Here is a 15,858-nt window from a genome sequence, read left to right as displayed (position 1 = left end):
GGCCATCGTGTGTCACATTCATGTCCCCCCTCATCATAGGCACTGGCAGTCTGCCTCCCCAGCAGCCAGGCTCCCTTTCCCTGGTGTCCTCTGGGGCCTTGGGGTCTTAGTTGGTTTGCCCCCAGCTCCAGGGCGGGCCCTGGGAGCCTGGCCTAAGCCCATGGTCATTGACTCATTTCCATGGCCAGTGGCTGACCTGGAGTGAGCACGTGACATAAAACAGTCTAATCAGAGGGACGGTTGGGGCTTGGGTGGGCATTACCAGAAAAGAGGCTTGTTCTTTCCTGGTGGGCTCAAACCAGAGAGAATGAGAGGACAGCTCTTGAGCTCAACTCCTTAATCATGAGAACAGCCAATGTTTCCCCAGGGCTTGCCTGTGTCAGACACCATGTTAAAGCCCTTGACACTGATGATCTCATTTTAGCCTTTCCTACCAGCCAGGAGAGAGGTGCTTTGATCATCGACATTTGCTGGTTGAGAACACTGAGGCAATAGAAAGGTTAAGTAACGTGCCGTGGATCACATAACTGGGCAGGTAGCCACGCAGCCTTGCTCTCCTGACCACGATGCTAGAGGCTGCCCGCCTCTCAGAGCTGGAGAGAGAAACCAGCCCCGTGGAAGAAAGAGCAGAGACGGAGAGGAACAGATTTTCAGGCCAAAATCTGAGCCCTGACTCAGCTGCGCCTGAAGCTGTTACCTTAGCATTTTTTGGTCATGAAAGCCAGTAAGTCCCTTTCTCTTCTTAAATTGATTTGTGATTTTCCCCCCTACTTTCTGTTGCTTACAAGAGAAAAGGTCCCGGTTACTTCCCAGTCCTTCTAGGAAAGTACCCCTAACTGATAATCCACTTGCGACTTGCACACAGCTGCTGCCCAGTAAACACCAGCAGATGCGGGTGAGGACGGCTCTCGCTTCCCACCCGTTAACCCGCTGGGTCTGTAACCCTGACACCCACCTGCAGCCAGCCTAACGCCACTTCCCCTCTCCTCTCCGAGTGAGGCCTGGTTCCCTAGCAACCACCCCAGTTAGGCAAACACGCCATTTATCAGGATGCCAATTAATTATAATGATCTTAATGATCTTCCAATTAGGCAGCGCCTTGCATCTGGATCAGGGTCACTGCAGATTCCCCGCCAGGGCCCATCACAAGGAAGTGCGTGGAAGGTAGGCCAGGGTGAGGCCTCCCTCACCTGGAGGTCAGCACTGAGAGGAGGCCCTACCTTCCACATCCACTGGTCACACAGGGCCCAGGCCTGAAACAAAGGGCCCTGGACCCCCCTCCCCCTCCCCCACCCCTCCAGGGACAGGCCGATGCGACTCCATCAGCAACCACAAGAGGGCCACACCTCTTGGAGAATTTTCACCCTCTTGCCATTGTGCCTTCAGTGGGCATGAACCCTCCCCTCAGATCTCATGGCTTTTGGCTGTCAGTCCGCGTGATACATCCCTTTGCATCCTGACTCAGGGAGAGTGTGTGCGTACTTGCAGGGAGAAGGGAACATGGCCAGGCAATCACATATTTTCCTCAAGGCATCCCTCACCCCCAAAACCAAAATACAAACCCCAGCCTCCCCCAAACACTGGAGATTTTTGGAGAGAAGTGGGACTACTGAGGGGCTTCTGCCTTTCAAAGTTTGATCGTCTAATTGTGTTTCTTTTTTTTTCCCCACTGCATATCTGTTTCTTCTACACTTGGAATAAAGGCCAAGGAGGGAAGAGAGTACAGTGGGTCAGAGTGGACCCCGGAGGCCCAGGGTCTCGCCAATCCCAGCTGTACCACTGACCAGCTGTTGGAAAGTCACGATCCTCTCAGTGCCTTAGTTTCCTCCTCTTTAACACGATGACAATCACAGGACCTACCTCCCAGGTGTTTTGAGTGAATGAAATGAGTTATTATGCCTAAGGATTTAGAACAGTGCTTGGCCCATGAAACACTACATAAGTGTTAACTATCATATCAAGTCTAGACTAAACCCTTTCTTTTAAATACAAAATGGTCAGAAATGATGATATTCTTCTGCAGGACAAGGCTTTCAGTCTCTTTCTGAGGGAAGGAAGTCTAAAAACAGATTGGATGGAGTTGGGCCAGATTCCCTGGCTGGCTAACTCAGGAGACCAGAAGCTGCCCCCTTGAGGCAGGTCCAAACAGATAAAGCGAACATATCCAGGGAAAGGAAGAGGGAAATATTATTCCCAAATCTAAAGGATCTGCAAGTGTGAGGGTGTGCGACCGCACACCAGCTAGGTCCTAGGGATGGCGGCTAAAGGGAGTTGTTGGGCAGGGGACACACACATGTACATACACCACACACAGTCTCACACACAGCCGCCTGGTCCTCCTCCAGGCGGAGGCGTTTTACAATTAACTCATCACTCAACCCTCAAGTTTGAAAACTTAACATGCTATTAAGGTTTCAGACAAAGCCATAAATTCAAATAAAAAAACCGAAAAATATACACAAAGCCCAAAGCCCAAACCCACACTGACTCTCAGCCGTGGCAGCCATGCCGACATCATGCATTTATGTGCATAAACTTGGCCCAAGGAAGATCCTTCGTGAGCAAACGTCCAACTGCCATCAGCAAAGCCTGCCACCATCTCCCCTCGAGCTGCTTATGAGGACACTAAGTTACACACCCGGACAGGCTGTTGTGATGAGTTCTCTCCTCCACACGTGGGACAAGCACAGCTGGGAGAACCTCTCTCACCAGGTGAGTGGTCTTCAGTCTGTCCTCCCCACCCCCTTTCTACATGGAATGAATGCCTTTAATTTAATTAAAACCCTCCAGTGGCTCCGCAATGGGTAGTGGAGATGCAGCAATAGCAAATCTCCTTCACTATTAACTACAAGATGAGAGTAACTGTTCCTGCTCCGGGGAGAGACACTGGGTGTCCTCCAGGGAAAGCCCATCCTCCCTGCTTCTCTGGCCCCCAGAGAGCCTCCCTTCTCTGCCCCAAAGGAAGGGAGAGCGGCGCTGTGGGAAAGAGGCAGGGGACAGATGGAGGGGCACGCGGGAGGGTGTCCCGACATGCACAGATGTGCAAATACCCAGATTCAAATATAAGCTAAACGTAATGACTTGGTTAATTAAATATTGACTTTTAACACAAAAAGTGATTAAAACAAGCTGCAGGAAAGGCTGTCCAGAGAGGAGAGGGGGCAGGGAATTGATTCAAAACTTTCAGGAAGGGCGAAGAGAAGAAGGAAAAAGGGGACTGTCAAAATGAATGTCTGGGCTTGTCCTACTGTGTGCAGGGGCCATGGTCTTCAGTCTCTACACGGGGGGTTGCGGACAGAGGTCACTGGGCAAAACTAGGATTTGCGGGTGTCACCTTACTGTTTCCCACCCTCAGACCGCATCTCTTTCCCTAGCTGCCCTCAAAGTGAACTGAAAGCTTGTGGTGCTCAGGAACTCGAGTCTGTTCATCGCTTTTCTCTGGATCATAACGCGGTGCCGGGCACCAGGAGGTGTTCCATAAAGGCTTGCAGAACGAATGAATGAACTACTATAAAGAATATTAAAAGAAAAGAAAAAGTACAGTCCTAGAAATCGCTGCGGCTCCACTGTCACACTTCCGAAATCCTCGGGCGGCTGGACGGGAGCATCTCTCTACAAGGAGATGAGAACTGGTTCTGACCCAGCCTAGGAGGAGATTTGTCTTTATAATCCCATTTGCTTTCAGTATGTGCGAGCTCCCTATCACTCTGAAGATCCGGTCCACTGCTTTCCCGTGTCCTGCCCGGACAAGCCCCACGTGGTCTGGCTTCTAGCCGGTCCGTTGGGTCTAAACTCAAAGGGGTCAAAGAGGCCAGCCCCCTGCGGCCGGCGAGCCCAGGAGCGCTGCCTCCAAGGTCTCCAAGGCTCCGCGAGGCGCGTCAGCGGGTCAGGGGCGCGGTGGAAAGTCCTCGCCCGCTCGCCCAACCCGCCAGAGGGGTCAAACGGGTCATCCTCCCGCGGCCCGCCGGCGCCGGAGCCACCCTGCAGCCCGCGCTCTGCGCTGGGGCCGGAGCCTAGCGGTGGGGACTGGCCCCAAGCTCACCTGGGAAGCAGCCGCGGCCGCGCGCGCCCTGGGGCCGACTCCGGCCGCGGGGAGCCCCCGCCCCGCCCACCTGGCCCCCGCGCCCCACTCACCAGCGCGCACGGCCCCGGCGGCCTCAGCGGGCGCTGGGCGACGCCGCCTCTATCGCAGCCCGGCCGGGCCGCGGGGCGCAGGGAGTCCGCGCCGCTGCTGCTGCTGTTGCTGCCGCCGCCGCCGCCGCCGCCGCTGCTGCATCCCCAGCGAGTGCTGCTGCCGCTCCTCCTCCCCTCCCTCCGCCTCCTCCCGCCTCTCCGCCCTCTGGCTCCGCCGCCGCCGCCCCCCGGCCCCCGCCCCGGCGCGCCGCCCTCGCCAAAGTCCGGGTCCGCGCCTTGCCCGGGCGGCTCTCGCATCGCCGCAGCCTGGCCGCCGCGCCGCCCGAGCCTGCCCCTTGGCACCGTGCGGCCCGGCCCCCCGACTGCCTGCCTGCCGCCCAGCTCCGCGCGGGGGAGGCGAGCGCGCGCCGCGGAGGGGAGCGGCGGGCCGGCAGCCGCGGGGGACCCCGCCGCGGCGCCCTCCCGGTGCCCCAGCGCGCGCGAGCTCTTTACCTCTGGCTGGAAGGACGGGCGGCCCGGCCGGCCCGGCCCTGCTGTCCCCGGCGTCCGGCCCCGGCCCCGAAGTCTGGCCCCGGACGGCGCAACGGCGGAGAGCGGGGCTCTGGACAGCCCTCTGCCTCCTGATGCCTCGGGACCCCGCTGGCCGCGCTCCCGGCGCCGAGCGCGCACCCTCGCCGGGCCACAGACGCACACTCACCCGACACACACTCGCTCCAGCTCGCCCTCGGCGGAGAGTTGAAACAGCTGTGGGATTCGCCCAGGAGCTGGAAATGAGGGAGGGACGCGGGCCGGAGCCGTGCGTGTGAGGGTGTGTGTGTGTTGACACACACACACACGAGGGGGGCATCTCTAATAACTCAAATATTTCAATAAAGTCAGGAGGGCCATCGATCAGGTCCACTTGGCTGGAAGCGAAGAGAAAGAATCCTTGCCTCTTTTCCGCTTTCTTTTTCTCCTCCCTCTGAGCTGGAAGGAGCCAAGTGTTCCTCGGGACGTACGACGGTCCCGGCCGGGCGCTCTCCTCGTAATGACACGTTAATAAATGTTTTCTTTTATCTGCTTTCACAAGGGCTCGCTCCGGCCTTCAAACACCCGACCGCCTTCGCTGAAAGCCCGGCGCTCGCCTCTAACCACACACGTTAGCTTTTGGAGACGCCGGCTCGAGCCGTGGCCCGCGGCTGGATCGAAGGGTGAACTGCCCACGCGCCCAGGAATCTCCCTGAGACATTAACTTGAGCTCACGTGAAAATAGCTGCCGTTGCCCAGAAATGGTTCGGGAATAGGAAAGAAAGGAGGAGAAAGTGGCTTCCTCCGAAAGGGGAGGAATTCGACTCAAGGTGGTGCTGTCTACCGCGCTTTCCACTGTCCCCAGCGTCGCAGAAGAGGCCGGAGGGGGACCTGGCTGATAGGGATGGGCAATGAGCCGGCAGAGAACCAACTAGTAGCTGCAGAAAGCACAGCTGAGCTGCTAAGGGAAAAAAGACTCACCTGTAGATAGGTATACTTGCAGGCAGTAGCAACTGAGGTAAACCTGGTAACACTCTTACGAGGTATTATTATACCAATATTACACAACTGTAAGTAGTGGACCCAGAATTTGAACCCAACACATTTGGCTTCAGAGTTGTTTTTTTAAAATCCCAGGCCATTGTTACTTTCCAACACAGCGTCTCTTTTCTCTGCCGCAGTCTTCTTTCATGCTAGCTGGGGTTGTCATATTTAGTAAATAAAAATACAGAAGGTCCATGAGGATATACTTATACTAAAAAATTCTTCATTGTTTATCAGAAATTCAAATTGAGTGTCCTGACTCCTTTATGGCGGGGGCTCTAGGCTCTCCCCGCCATAATCTCCCTTAGCTACCCCAGATCAATTTACAGTCTAAGTAAATCAGAAGAACCTGGAACTTGCTTTTCCAAATCAGATTCTGGTGGCCACCTTTTGGGACCACTGAGGTTGCTGTTCCTCTGCCCTCTTTTTGCCTTGAATCAAAATGTGAGGCTTACCTCTTCACCATCAGCAATGAAAAATAGTGGGGACCCCTACCCTTTTGGCCTCATCTTTGCGGAAGGGACACATTTGCTGCAGAGCCTCTATTACCGTGCTATCCGGGAGAAGTATAAAGCTGGCCAAGTATGTAATTTTTTTCCGTTTTTTTTTTTGTTTTGGTCGCACCCTGCGGCATGTGGGATCTTAGTTCCCCAACCAGGGATGGAACCCACGCCTCCTGCATTGGAAGGCAGAGTCTTAACCACTGGACCACCGGGGATGTCCTAGCTATGTATGTAATTTAACATTTTCTGGTAGCTGCCTTGGGAAAAAAAAAAAGAAACAGGTGAAATTAACTTTAATAACAGTTTATTTAACCTAGTATATCCCAAATATTATCACTTCAACATATAATCAGTGTACACATTATTAATGAGATATCTGACATTCTTTTTTCTTACTAAGTCTTTGGAATCCAGTATGGATTTTACGCTTACAGCAGCTCTCAATTCAGACCAACCACATGGGGCTAGGGGACCCCATATTGGACAGTGCAGCTCTAGTAGGTTCTATGGTCCACGGCTGAGTGTTTTTACCAGGTTACCTCCTGTAATCCTCTTCATCTTGCAAGAAAACTGATGCTCAGAAAGGTAAAAGGGTATTAATCACGGTCACAAAGTTGACAAACGGGATTTTGACCCACTTGAGGCTCTGCCTGGCTTTGGGACATGTTTTCCCTGGGGCAACAGTTTTCTAACTGGGACCTCAGAGCCCCATGGGGGTGTCTCAGCGCCCTGGGGTGGAGGAAGGAGGTGAGATCTGCCTTTTGCCTACTTGTTATGTTGGGTTCTGGAGAATATTGCAGAGGTAGAGGGGAATTCCACTACAAACAAGTTCAGAAACACACTGCCTTCCTTCAGGCCTCACATTCATGAGGCCTGGTCCAGGATCCCTGGTTGGGGAACTAAGATCCCACATGCTGCAGGATGCGGCCAAAACAAAAAAAAAAAGAAAGAAAAAGAAAACAAGTTACATACATAGCCAGCTTTATACTTCTCCCGGATAGCACGGTAATAGAGGCTCTGCAGCAAATGTGTCCCTTCTGCAAAGATGAGGCCAAAAGGGTGGGGGGGTCCCACCACTTTTTGTTGGTGATGGTGAAGAGGTAAAGCCTCACATCTTGATGAATGGCTCTCCCTTCCCTAAATGGGCTGCGCCTGCAGTTTTCTTCTCCATCCTGTCTCCTCATCAGGGAACCCCAGTAGCGGAGGGGCAGCTCACCTTTGTGGGGCTATAGGTGGGGCTGAGATAGTGTCATTTGATTATCTGTTTTGGATATTTATTCTTTCCGCTGTTGCTGTTCATAGACCAAATGTTGTGATGTCTGTGACTTGCCCCTTGTCCTTTATTAGGAAGGAGATGGGTCTTGTTGTGTGAGTGCCTCTTCGTGTGTGTGTACACGTGCCCGTGTACGTGTGCAACCACGTACGTGTGTCCATTGTAGGCAGCTGCTCTAGATCCGGCTTCAGGTCAGGACTTAACTCGCCAGCTCAGACGCCCAGAGGTCTGCAAAGTGCCCTCTGGCCACGTTGTCCTATAATTCTCAGCAAACCCATGGTCCTTTCGGTCCGAGGCCTCGGCCTAAGTTTTCCAGGTTCCCTCCAGGCAGGTGGGGACTCCTGGCCCCATTTGGGAGCTCAGGGTCTGCCTGGGAGACACAAGGGGCCTCAGGGGCTCAGATGCCCCCCAGCCTGGGAAGTCACTCAGCCACGACTGGGTGGGGTCCTGGGTGCGGCCTCAGTATAAGTCTCAGGCCCTTCCACCTCCTGATTCTGCAGCCCCTGCCGGTCTCCACCCACACCGTCGGGGACGGCCTGTCTCAGCTCCGTGTCCCTCCTCACTGTGGTGGCACCTCTCGCTGTGATGACCCTGGTCCTGGTTGGGTAATCGGGCTTTTCAGGCTTCTCACGCCACTCCCCACCTCCTTGTTGGTTTAACCTCAGGGGACCTTTCCCTTGACACCCACAAGTCCCCTTTCCTCCTCCCGTGTGTTCCCTTTGTGCAGAACCCCCGTCTGGTTCTATTGACCTGCCTGAGCCAGAATGTTCTTCTATTTCAGGGACTCCTATGCAACAATTAAAAAAAAAAAAATCATCCTGCGTGTGTTTATCTCCATCAAGAGGCTGAAACTCAATCTGATTGTCCAAGTGCTTCTGGCTGCATTTGGGTTGGAGTAGATGGGATTTTATGAGACTGTAAAAATCGAGCTTTTAACTATCTCGAACAAATTTGCGTGTCAAGGAGAAACGCTGAGAGTAGAAACAGGACCGCAGAGGGGAGGCTTGGGAACGCAAGTGAGCCTCCGAAGTGGGGCACAGGTGGCTTCAATAATCCACACGAGTTTGGCTGTAACTTGCTTCTACAAACCCAAAGAGGCGGCAGTCACCCCCCGGGGGGTTGGGATCCAACTTCTCAGCTCCTCAGTGGGGACAGTTTTGCATGGGTTTTCAAATACAAATCCCAGCATTATCCATAACATGGAGAATTTGCGGTTAATTCTGCTGAGTTTTCACTTAGACCCAAGCTGTCTTGTCTGTAGAACTGCAATTGCGTTAGAGAAACACTGTTTACATTTCTTGAGATATTGTGATAATGAAAAACAGCACCATCAACCCCCATTAAGTCAAAAGAACATTAATTGTATATTTCATGTTGGGCTGGCAGCTCACACAGACGTGCTTTACTTCAGCAAAACAGGGCTCATCTTTGCAATGAGGTACCCATTTCCCTCCTTAATTACACGTAATTGTATAGTCTAATTTATTCTAACGCCCGACGCCTAAAAGTGCACATTCATGAATCAAGGGTTAGATTGGGAGGTAGGAGAATTATAAACCGGTATAATTGCAGTCTCGGGGAGGGGGGCTGCTTATGAGTGATCTCAAAGAGCAATGATGTTTATTCTGAATTCTTGCTAATGAAAGACAGGCTGCCTCCAGTTAAGAACACAGGTAACAGTGATGATTTGTCTGGTTGGTTAACAATATACCAATAGTTCTCTTTTGGATAAATGATCAAGAAAGATTAAATAGGTGAATTTCATGTAATTTGTGATGGGATGAAACAGACACACAAACAGCTGTTAGTCCTCCTGTAATTGTGTATTAAAATGAGTACTGCAGCCCCAGGCAGCACAGCTGCAGATCTCCGTGGACAAGGCAGAGCTTGTGCCTCTCTGGTGGACCATGGTTTTCTAAAGGGGAAAAGCTGGGTCCATTTGACCATAAGTGCAATTCAATTTAGTCTCTCTCTGTGACAGCACCCCTCCTTTTTACAATTGCTTTCTAGAAAAATCACTTTTGAACTTTGGTTGTAATTAGTCAATTTATCAATTATAATTAATGCTGGTGGCTGATTTAGGAAAAGTGAAATAATGACTTAGCCCTGCCCCAGGGCTGAAGTTCTTACTAACCTGGTCTCTGCCCCCACTGGCTGGTGACTCCTTAGCTGATCACCTCGGGGCTCAGTTTCCTCATTTTAAGAATGAGAATAATATTGAGGACATTGCAGGTTTTCATGTGGTCTAAGTGAGATTAATGAAGGTAAATGTGCGCACGATGCCTGGCTGGGAGTGTTCGTTGAATCGGAATCGGAAATGTGGGACATGGGTTCAAGCCCTGGCCCGGGAAGATCCCACATGCTGCAGAGCAACTAAGCCCGTGTGCCACAGCTACTGAGCCCGCGTGCCACAACTACTGAAGCCCGTGCACCTAGAGTCCATGCTCTGCAGCAAGAGAAGCCACCGCAATGAGAAGCCCGTGCACCGCAATGAAGAGTAGCCCCCACTCACCACAACTAGAGAAAGCCCACGTGCAGCAACAAAGACCCAACGTAGACAAAAGTCAATAAATAAACTTATTAAAAAAAAAATCAGAAATGTGCTACCATGGGCCTCTAGAGAGACTCCTCCATCGTCTGCAAATCCAAGACAGCTGCTGTGATGCCAAAGCAAACCAGCTCATGCCACTCCCAGGCTTAAAATCCCTTCTGCTTAGATGAAAATCCAAATTCCTGAGCAGGACCACAAGATCTACATGGTCCCAACTCTGGCCACCTACCACCATCTTTCTCTGCTCACTTACTTCTCTCTTTATTATGAAAATTTCAAATGAGAAATTGAAAGAATAGTACAGTGGATATGCTATACCCGCCACCTGGAATCAACAGGTGTTAATAGTTTGCCATGTGCCCTGATATGTTGCTGAATGATTTGAAAGGAAGTTGAGGACATCGTGGCAAATCACCGCTCAGGACTCGAGTGGGCATCTCCTAAGAATAAACTGTTCTTTCAGATGACCTCCCCATCACTATCACACCTAAGGAAATGGACAGTAATTCCATAATCACTCCCCGGCTTGCTCACATTAATGGAGCCCCAAGGGTTTCTTTCTCTTTGTTCCTTAAACCTTTGCCTACCTCAGGGCCTTTGCACTTGCTGTGCCCTCTGCCTGGAATACTCTTTCCCCAGATTTTTCTCTATCATCTCCTTGTCATCATTCAGATCTCAGCTTAAATGTCACCTCCCTGAGAGTTGTCTCCTGTTTCACCTAAAGGTGTTCCCTGATCTCCCTCACTCTCCATCTTCCCTCCCCATTTTATTGTCTTCCTGTAGCATGCCACTGTCTGAAATTCTGTATTTATTTTATGTCTGTGACCATGGTCTATTTCCTGCTCCCCACATCCACCCTACACTAGCTGCGGGAGAGCAGGAGCTGTGTCTGGTTTGCTCACTGTCGTAGCTCCAGTGCCTAGAACAGCGTCTAGCGCACAGTCGCTATTCAGTAGATATTTGTTAAGTGAAGGAGTGAATATCCCTGTGTGTGATGTTTTCAAACAGAAGTCGTAAATGGAAGCATTGGGATACCAGTGTCTAGAGACAAATCCGTAGGGGTTCAATCACAGTGCCCCCACTCACCAGCTCTGTGTTACTCTGGGCCTCTGTCCCTTTTTTTTTTTTTTTTTGCGGTACGCGGGCCTCTCACTGTTGTGGCCTCTCCCGTTGCGGAGCACAGGCTCCGGATGCGCAGGCTCAGCGGCCATGGCTCACGGGCCCAGCCGCTCCGCGGCATGTGGGATCTTCCCAGACCAGGACACGAACCCGCGTCCCCTGCATCGGCAGGCGGACCCTCAACCACCGCGCCACCAGGGAAGCCCTCTGTCCCTTTTTAAACTCCTCTGCCACATGGGGATGATGACGATCATCTCTGCTTCCCAGGGTTGTTGTGAGTTATTAATGAGTTTATCTACAAAGTGCTTAGAACAGTGCCCAGCACGTAACAGCCAACCTTCCTTGTGCACTTATAAGAGGCCCATAATTTTAAGCTCCATTGGCCACTCACAGGCTCACATAGAACCGGTCTCCAAACAGAAAGCCCTGGGGAAAACTTCCTGGGAGGTCCGATGCACCATGGGCCACATGCTGCCCTGTGAGAGACCAGCCAGGTCAACACTTGGCCTGAAAAAAAGGCCCTGCTTGTTTACAGTGGGCATCTGGGCTGATGGTCCCGGCCCGTGGTTAAATATTTTGACTCTCACCCCTGAGACCAGCCCTCGGAGGCTCACACAGGATGCGGGCATGGGAACCTGGGGAGGAGGGGACAAAAGGAGACCCATCTCCCTGCTGGAGGAGAGTGAACCCAGTGGCCTAGGCTCTGACTCAGTGGGTCCCCCACCAGCTCCCCCAGGGTAGGTAGACTCTGTCATGAATTTTACCTTATCGCTGGCCTGTACATTTTGAAAAAAGGATATTCAGTGCTGGCTGTCGAATATGCAGGGGAACATAGGTAAATACATGTTTTTCAGCTAAAGTTGCAATAACAAATGAGTTAGGAAATCAGGAAAAGACATGGGTATTTTTTTTAAAAAAACAAACTTTACAGAGGTATAATTCACATACCATAAAATGCATCCATTTTGAGTGTACCACTAAATGGTTTTTAAATCTCCAGAGTTGTGCAACCATCACCATAATCCAGTTCTAGAATTTTCTCATCGCCTCTCATAATAAGATCCCTTATGGGCATGGGTCATTTTAAAGCCCTCCAGGTGATTCTAACCTGCAGCCAGGCTGAGAGCCCTGCTCAGGGGTGGGGTCTTGGGAACCAGAGGAGGGTGGCATAAGGTGGCCCAGAGAGTGCTGGGCACCTGGTTGACACTGAAATAATGAATGTACTTAATTTAAAAGAACGTAAATGAATAGGTATACGTATAACAGAATCACTTTGCTGTACACCTAAAACTAACACAACATTGTAACTCAACGAGACTCCAATATAAAATAAAAATTTAAAAAATGAATGTAAATGAACACCCACAGGAGCAGTTTTGGTTGTGGGGAGGCTGGGGTGTATGGGGAGAGGGATGGAGGCTGGGCCGCTGAGACGGTTTGGTGGAAGCCCAGACCTTGGTCTAGAAAGGTCCATCTGGGCTGCAGGTAGCACTGGCAGTGGGGAGTGGAGTGGGGGCTCCTCCACATTTCCACCTGGAAGGAGAGGCCTGTGCCCACTCCCCAGTCCACACATCGTACCTCCCCTGGAAGTCAGGAGGGGGGAATGGTGGCTGGGAATGGGGGTGGGTGTGGAGGAGCCTGCAGGACCCCCTGCTTGGCCCAGAGCCAGGCCCACCGGGGTCACTGTTGCAGGGGTGGGGGTGGGGGTGGAGCACCATCCCCGGGGACACACAGGGGGCAAAAACAGAGGAGAGGAAAGGACCCAGGGGTCCTGCTCTTTCCATCTTGGTGCAGCTCCCTGGGCCTGGGAGGACTCTGCAGAGCAGCTGGACCAGCTCCATCCTGCTCAGTGTCCGGGACCCCCAAAGTGTCCCCTTACCTTCGTTCCATCAGGACCTTGCCCGCCGCTCTGCCCCGAGGGGTGCCTCTCTCTAGTCACAGCGCTGTCCCCTGCCCCGGCCAGGCAGAATCTCTGCCTCTTGGCGCTCAAGTTTATTGACACCCTGTGCTTGCTGCTGGTGACTCATCTGTTTGTGCTGATATCCAGTCGTCTGAGGCTCTGGCAAGCGCTAGCGCCCACCAGGGCTGGGCTGCCGACCAAGACTGCAAGCAGAGGCCTCTGCAAAGAGCTGGTTTATCCTCCGTCTTCTTCACCTTGGAGGGAGGACTTCGGAGTATAACACCTGCCACTTAGAGAACACTGTCTGGGCTCAGCTGCAAACAATAGACCCACTTTGGCCAGTTAAAGCAAGAGAGGGATTTGTTGAAAGATATTAAGTGTTCCCAAATCCTCGTGTAGGTTGAGGGGAGTGTCAGAATGCAGTCTGCAAGCTAGGCAGCAGGAAGAGACTTCAACCACACCATGGGAGCTGCTTTGGTAACACACCAAGGCTGCCGTGTCTGTCCTGATGAAATTGGGCCCAGACATGGAAGTCCCAGCCACTGCTGAGGCCCGAGAAAGACTGATAGCCTTGCCACGGTATTTTCTAGAAGCTCAGATCCCTTGGGCACAGCGGCCACCCCACAAAGCTCCATTCTGAATTTTTGTCTCCCACGGGTGTGTCTGATTGGTAGAGTGTGGGCCACAATGTGTGACCGTATCCAAGCCACAAAGAGGTGCAGGAATTGGTTTCTGCAGTTGGCTTGGGAAGGCAGGACTCATTTGTGGGATGTTAGCAAAATGGAGAGAGGGAATTGGATGGCCAAAAAAGACAAACACCTGCTCCACCCATAGCATGCCAGCAGGTGGGCTGAGCACTCAATGCCTCTCATTTAATCCTCCTCCTTATAGTTAGGGAACCAAGGATCAGAGAGGGGAAGTGACTTGTCCAAGGTCTTAGGGAGCTCATACTCCAGAACCTTTACCAAACTTCCAAAGGCAGGATTAGATGGAAAATGACACAGAGTTCTCCAGACCCCAGCCATCTGGATGCCCTAATGCTGGCCGGGGGCCTCAGCCACAAATTAACCAATTTCATGTGGCCAGTGCAGTCACAGGACAGGCTCTGCAACTTTGCTCACTAAGTCCTGATTGAAGCAGGAAACTACTTACATTTCGTCCATTTGTGAACAGCCAGATCATGTAAAATTCATCTGGGTACCCAAGGTCAGAAGACTTGGACTCTGATTCTGACTTCCTGTTGCGTGGCCTTGAGTCTCTATTTGCTCATCTGTTAAATGGGCACCAAAATCTCGCCCCACTTCACTCCCTCCATGATTATCATTCAAATGTTAAAATGTGAATGTGAGCTGGAATAAAGGGATAAACTCTATGCAGGACAGTTCTCTTCTTCCTTGATCTTGTTACACATCAGCAAACTGTGGATAAGGAATCTGTATGGTCTGAGTATAGCTGCATTCACTGGGGCTCATAAGGAATCATAAGCTGGGCAATAGGTGTTTTCTGTTTAGACAGTAAGTGAAGACCTGTATGCAGGAAACTATAAGACACTGATAAAAGAAATTAAAGATGATACAAACAGATGAAGAAATATGCCATGTTCTTGGATTGGAAGAATCAACATTGTGAAAATGACTCTACTACCCAAAGCAATCTACAGATTCAGTGCAATCCCTAACAAACTACCACTGGCATTTTTCACAGAACTAGAACAAAAAATTTCACAATTTGTATGGAAACACAAAAGACCCCGAAGAGCCAAAGCAAACTTGAGAAAGAAAAATGGAGCTGGAGGAATCAGACTCCCTGACTTCAGACTATGCTACAAAGCTACAGTAATCAAGACAGTATGGTACTGGCACAAAAACAGAATTATAGATCAATAGATCAGGATAGAAAGCCCAGAGATAAACCCATGCACATATGGTCACCTTATTTTTGATAAAGGAGGCAAGAATATACAATGGAGAAAAGACAGCCTCTTCAAGAAGTGGTGCTGGCAAAACTGGACAGCTACATGTAAAAGAATGAAATTAGAACACTTCCTAACACCATACACAAAAATAAACTCAAAATGGATTAAAGATCTAAATGTAAGGCCAGACACTATAAAATTCTTAGAGGAAAACACAGGCAGAGCACTCCATGACATAAATCACAGCAAGATCCTTTTTGACCCACCTCTTAGAGAAATGGAAATAAAAACAAAAATAAACAAATGAGACCTAATGAAACTTAAAAGCTTTTGCACAGAAAAAGAAAACATAAGCAAGATGAAAAGACAACCCTCAGAATGGGAGAAATTATTTGCAAATGAAGCAACTGACAAAGGATTAATCTCCAAAATTTACAAGCAGCTCATGCAGATCAATAACAAAAAAACAAACAACACAATCCAAAAATGGGCAGAAGACCTAAATAGACATTCCTCCAAAGAAGATGTACAGATTGCCAACAGACACATGAAATGATGCTCAACATCATTAATCATTAGAGAAATGCAAATCAAAACTACAATGAGATATCATCTCACACCAGTCAGAATGGCCATCATCAAAAAATCTAGAAACAATAAATGCTGTTTGTGGGAATGTACATTGATACAGCCACTATGGAGAACAGTATAGAGGTTCCTTAAAAAACTAAAAATAAAACTACCATATGACTCAGCAATCCCACTACTGGGCATATACGCTGAGAAAACCATAATTCAAAAAGAGTCATGTACCACAATGTTCATTGCAGCTCTATTTACAATAGCCAGGACGTGGAATCAACCTAAGTGTCCATTGACAGATGAATGGATAAAGAAGATGTGGCACATATA

At 50.6% G+C, this 15,858-nt stretch overlaps 1 protein-coding gene across 7 annotated transcripts in view; it reads right to left on the bottom strand.

Moving 5' to 3' along the window:
• Nucleotides 1-5,067, bottom strand: part of SULF2 (sulfatase 2) — a 142,292-nt gene extending 137,225 nt beyond the window's left edge. For 2 of the 7 annotated variants that reach the window (XR_009535057.1, XM_060122347.1), the window contains exon 1: nt 4,627-5,041. The gene's annotated coding sequence lies outside the window, so the exon portion shown is untranslated. Of the gene's footprint in view, nt 1-4,134; nt 4,256-4,626 lie in introns of those variants that run through there. The other 5 variants (XM_060122344.1, XM_060122348.1, XM_060122351.1 and 2 more) reach the window with 4 other exon arrangements.
• Nucleotides 5,068-15,858: the final 10,791 nt, after the last annotated feature.

This window comes from Lagenorhynchus albirostris, chromosome 15, assembly GCF_949774975.1.
Source record: "Lagenorhynchus albirostris chromosome 15, mLagAlb1.1, whole genome shotgun sequence".
Classification (NCBI taxonomy): domain Eukaryota; kingdom Metazoa; phylum Chordata; class Mammalia; order Artiodactyla; family Delphinidae; genus Lagenorhynchus; species Lagenorhynchus albirostris.
Note: the sequence above shows the minus strand (reverse complement) of the source record. Positions and strands in the feature narration are given on the sequence as shown.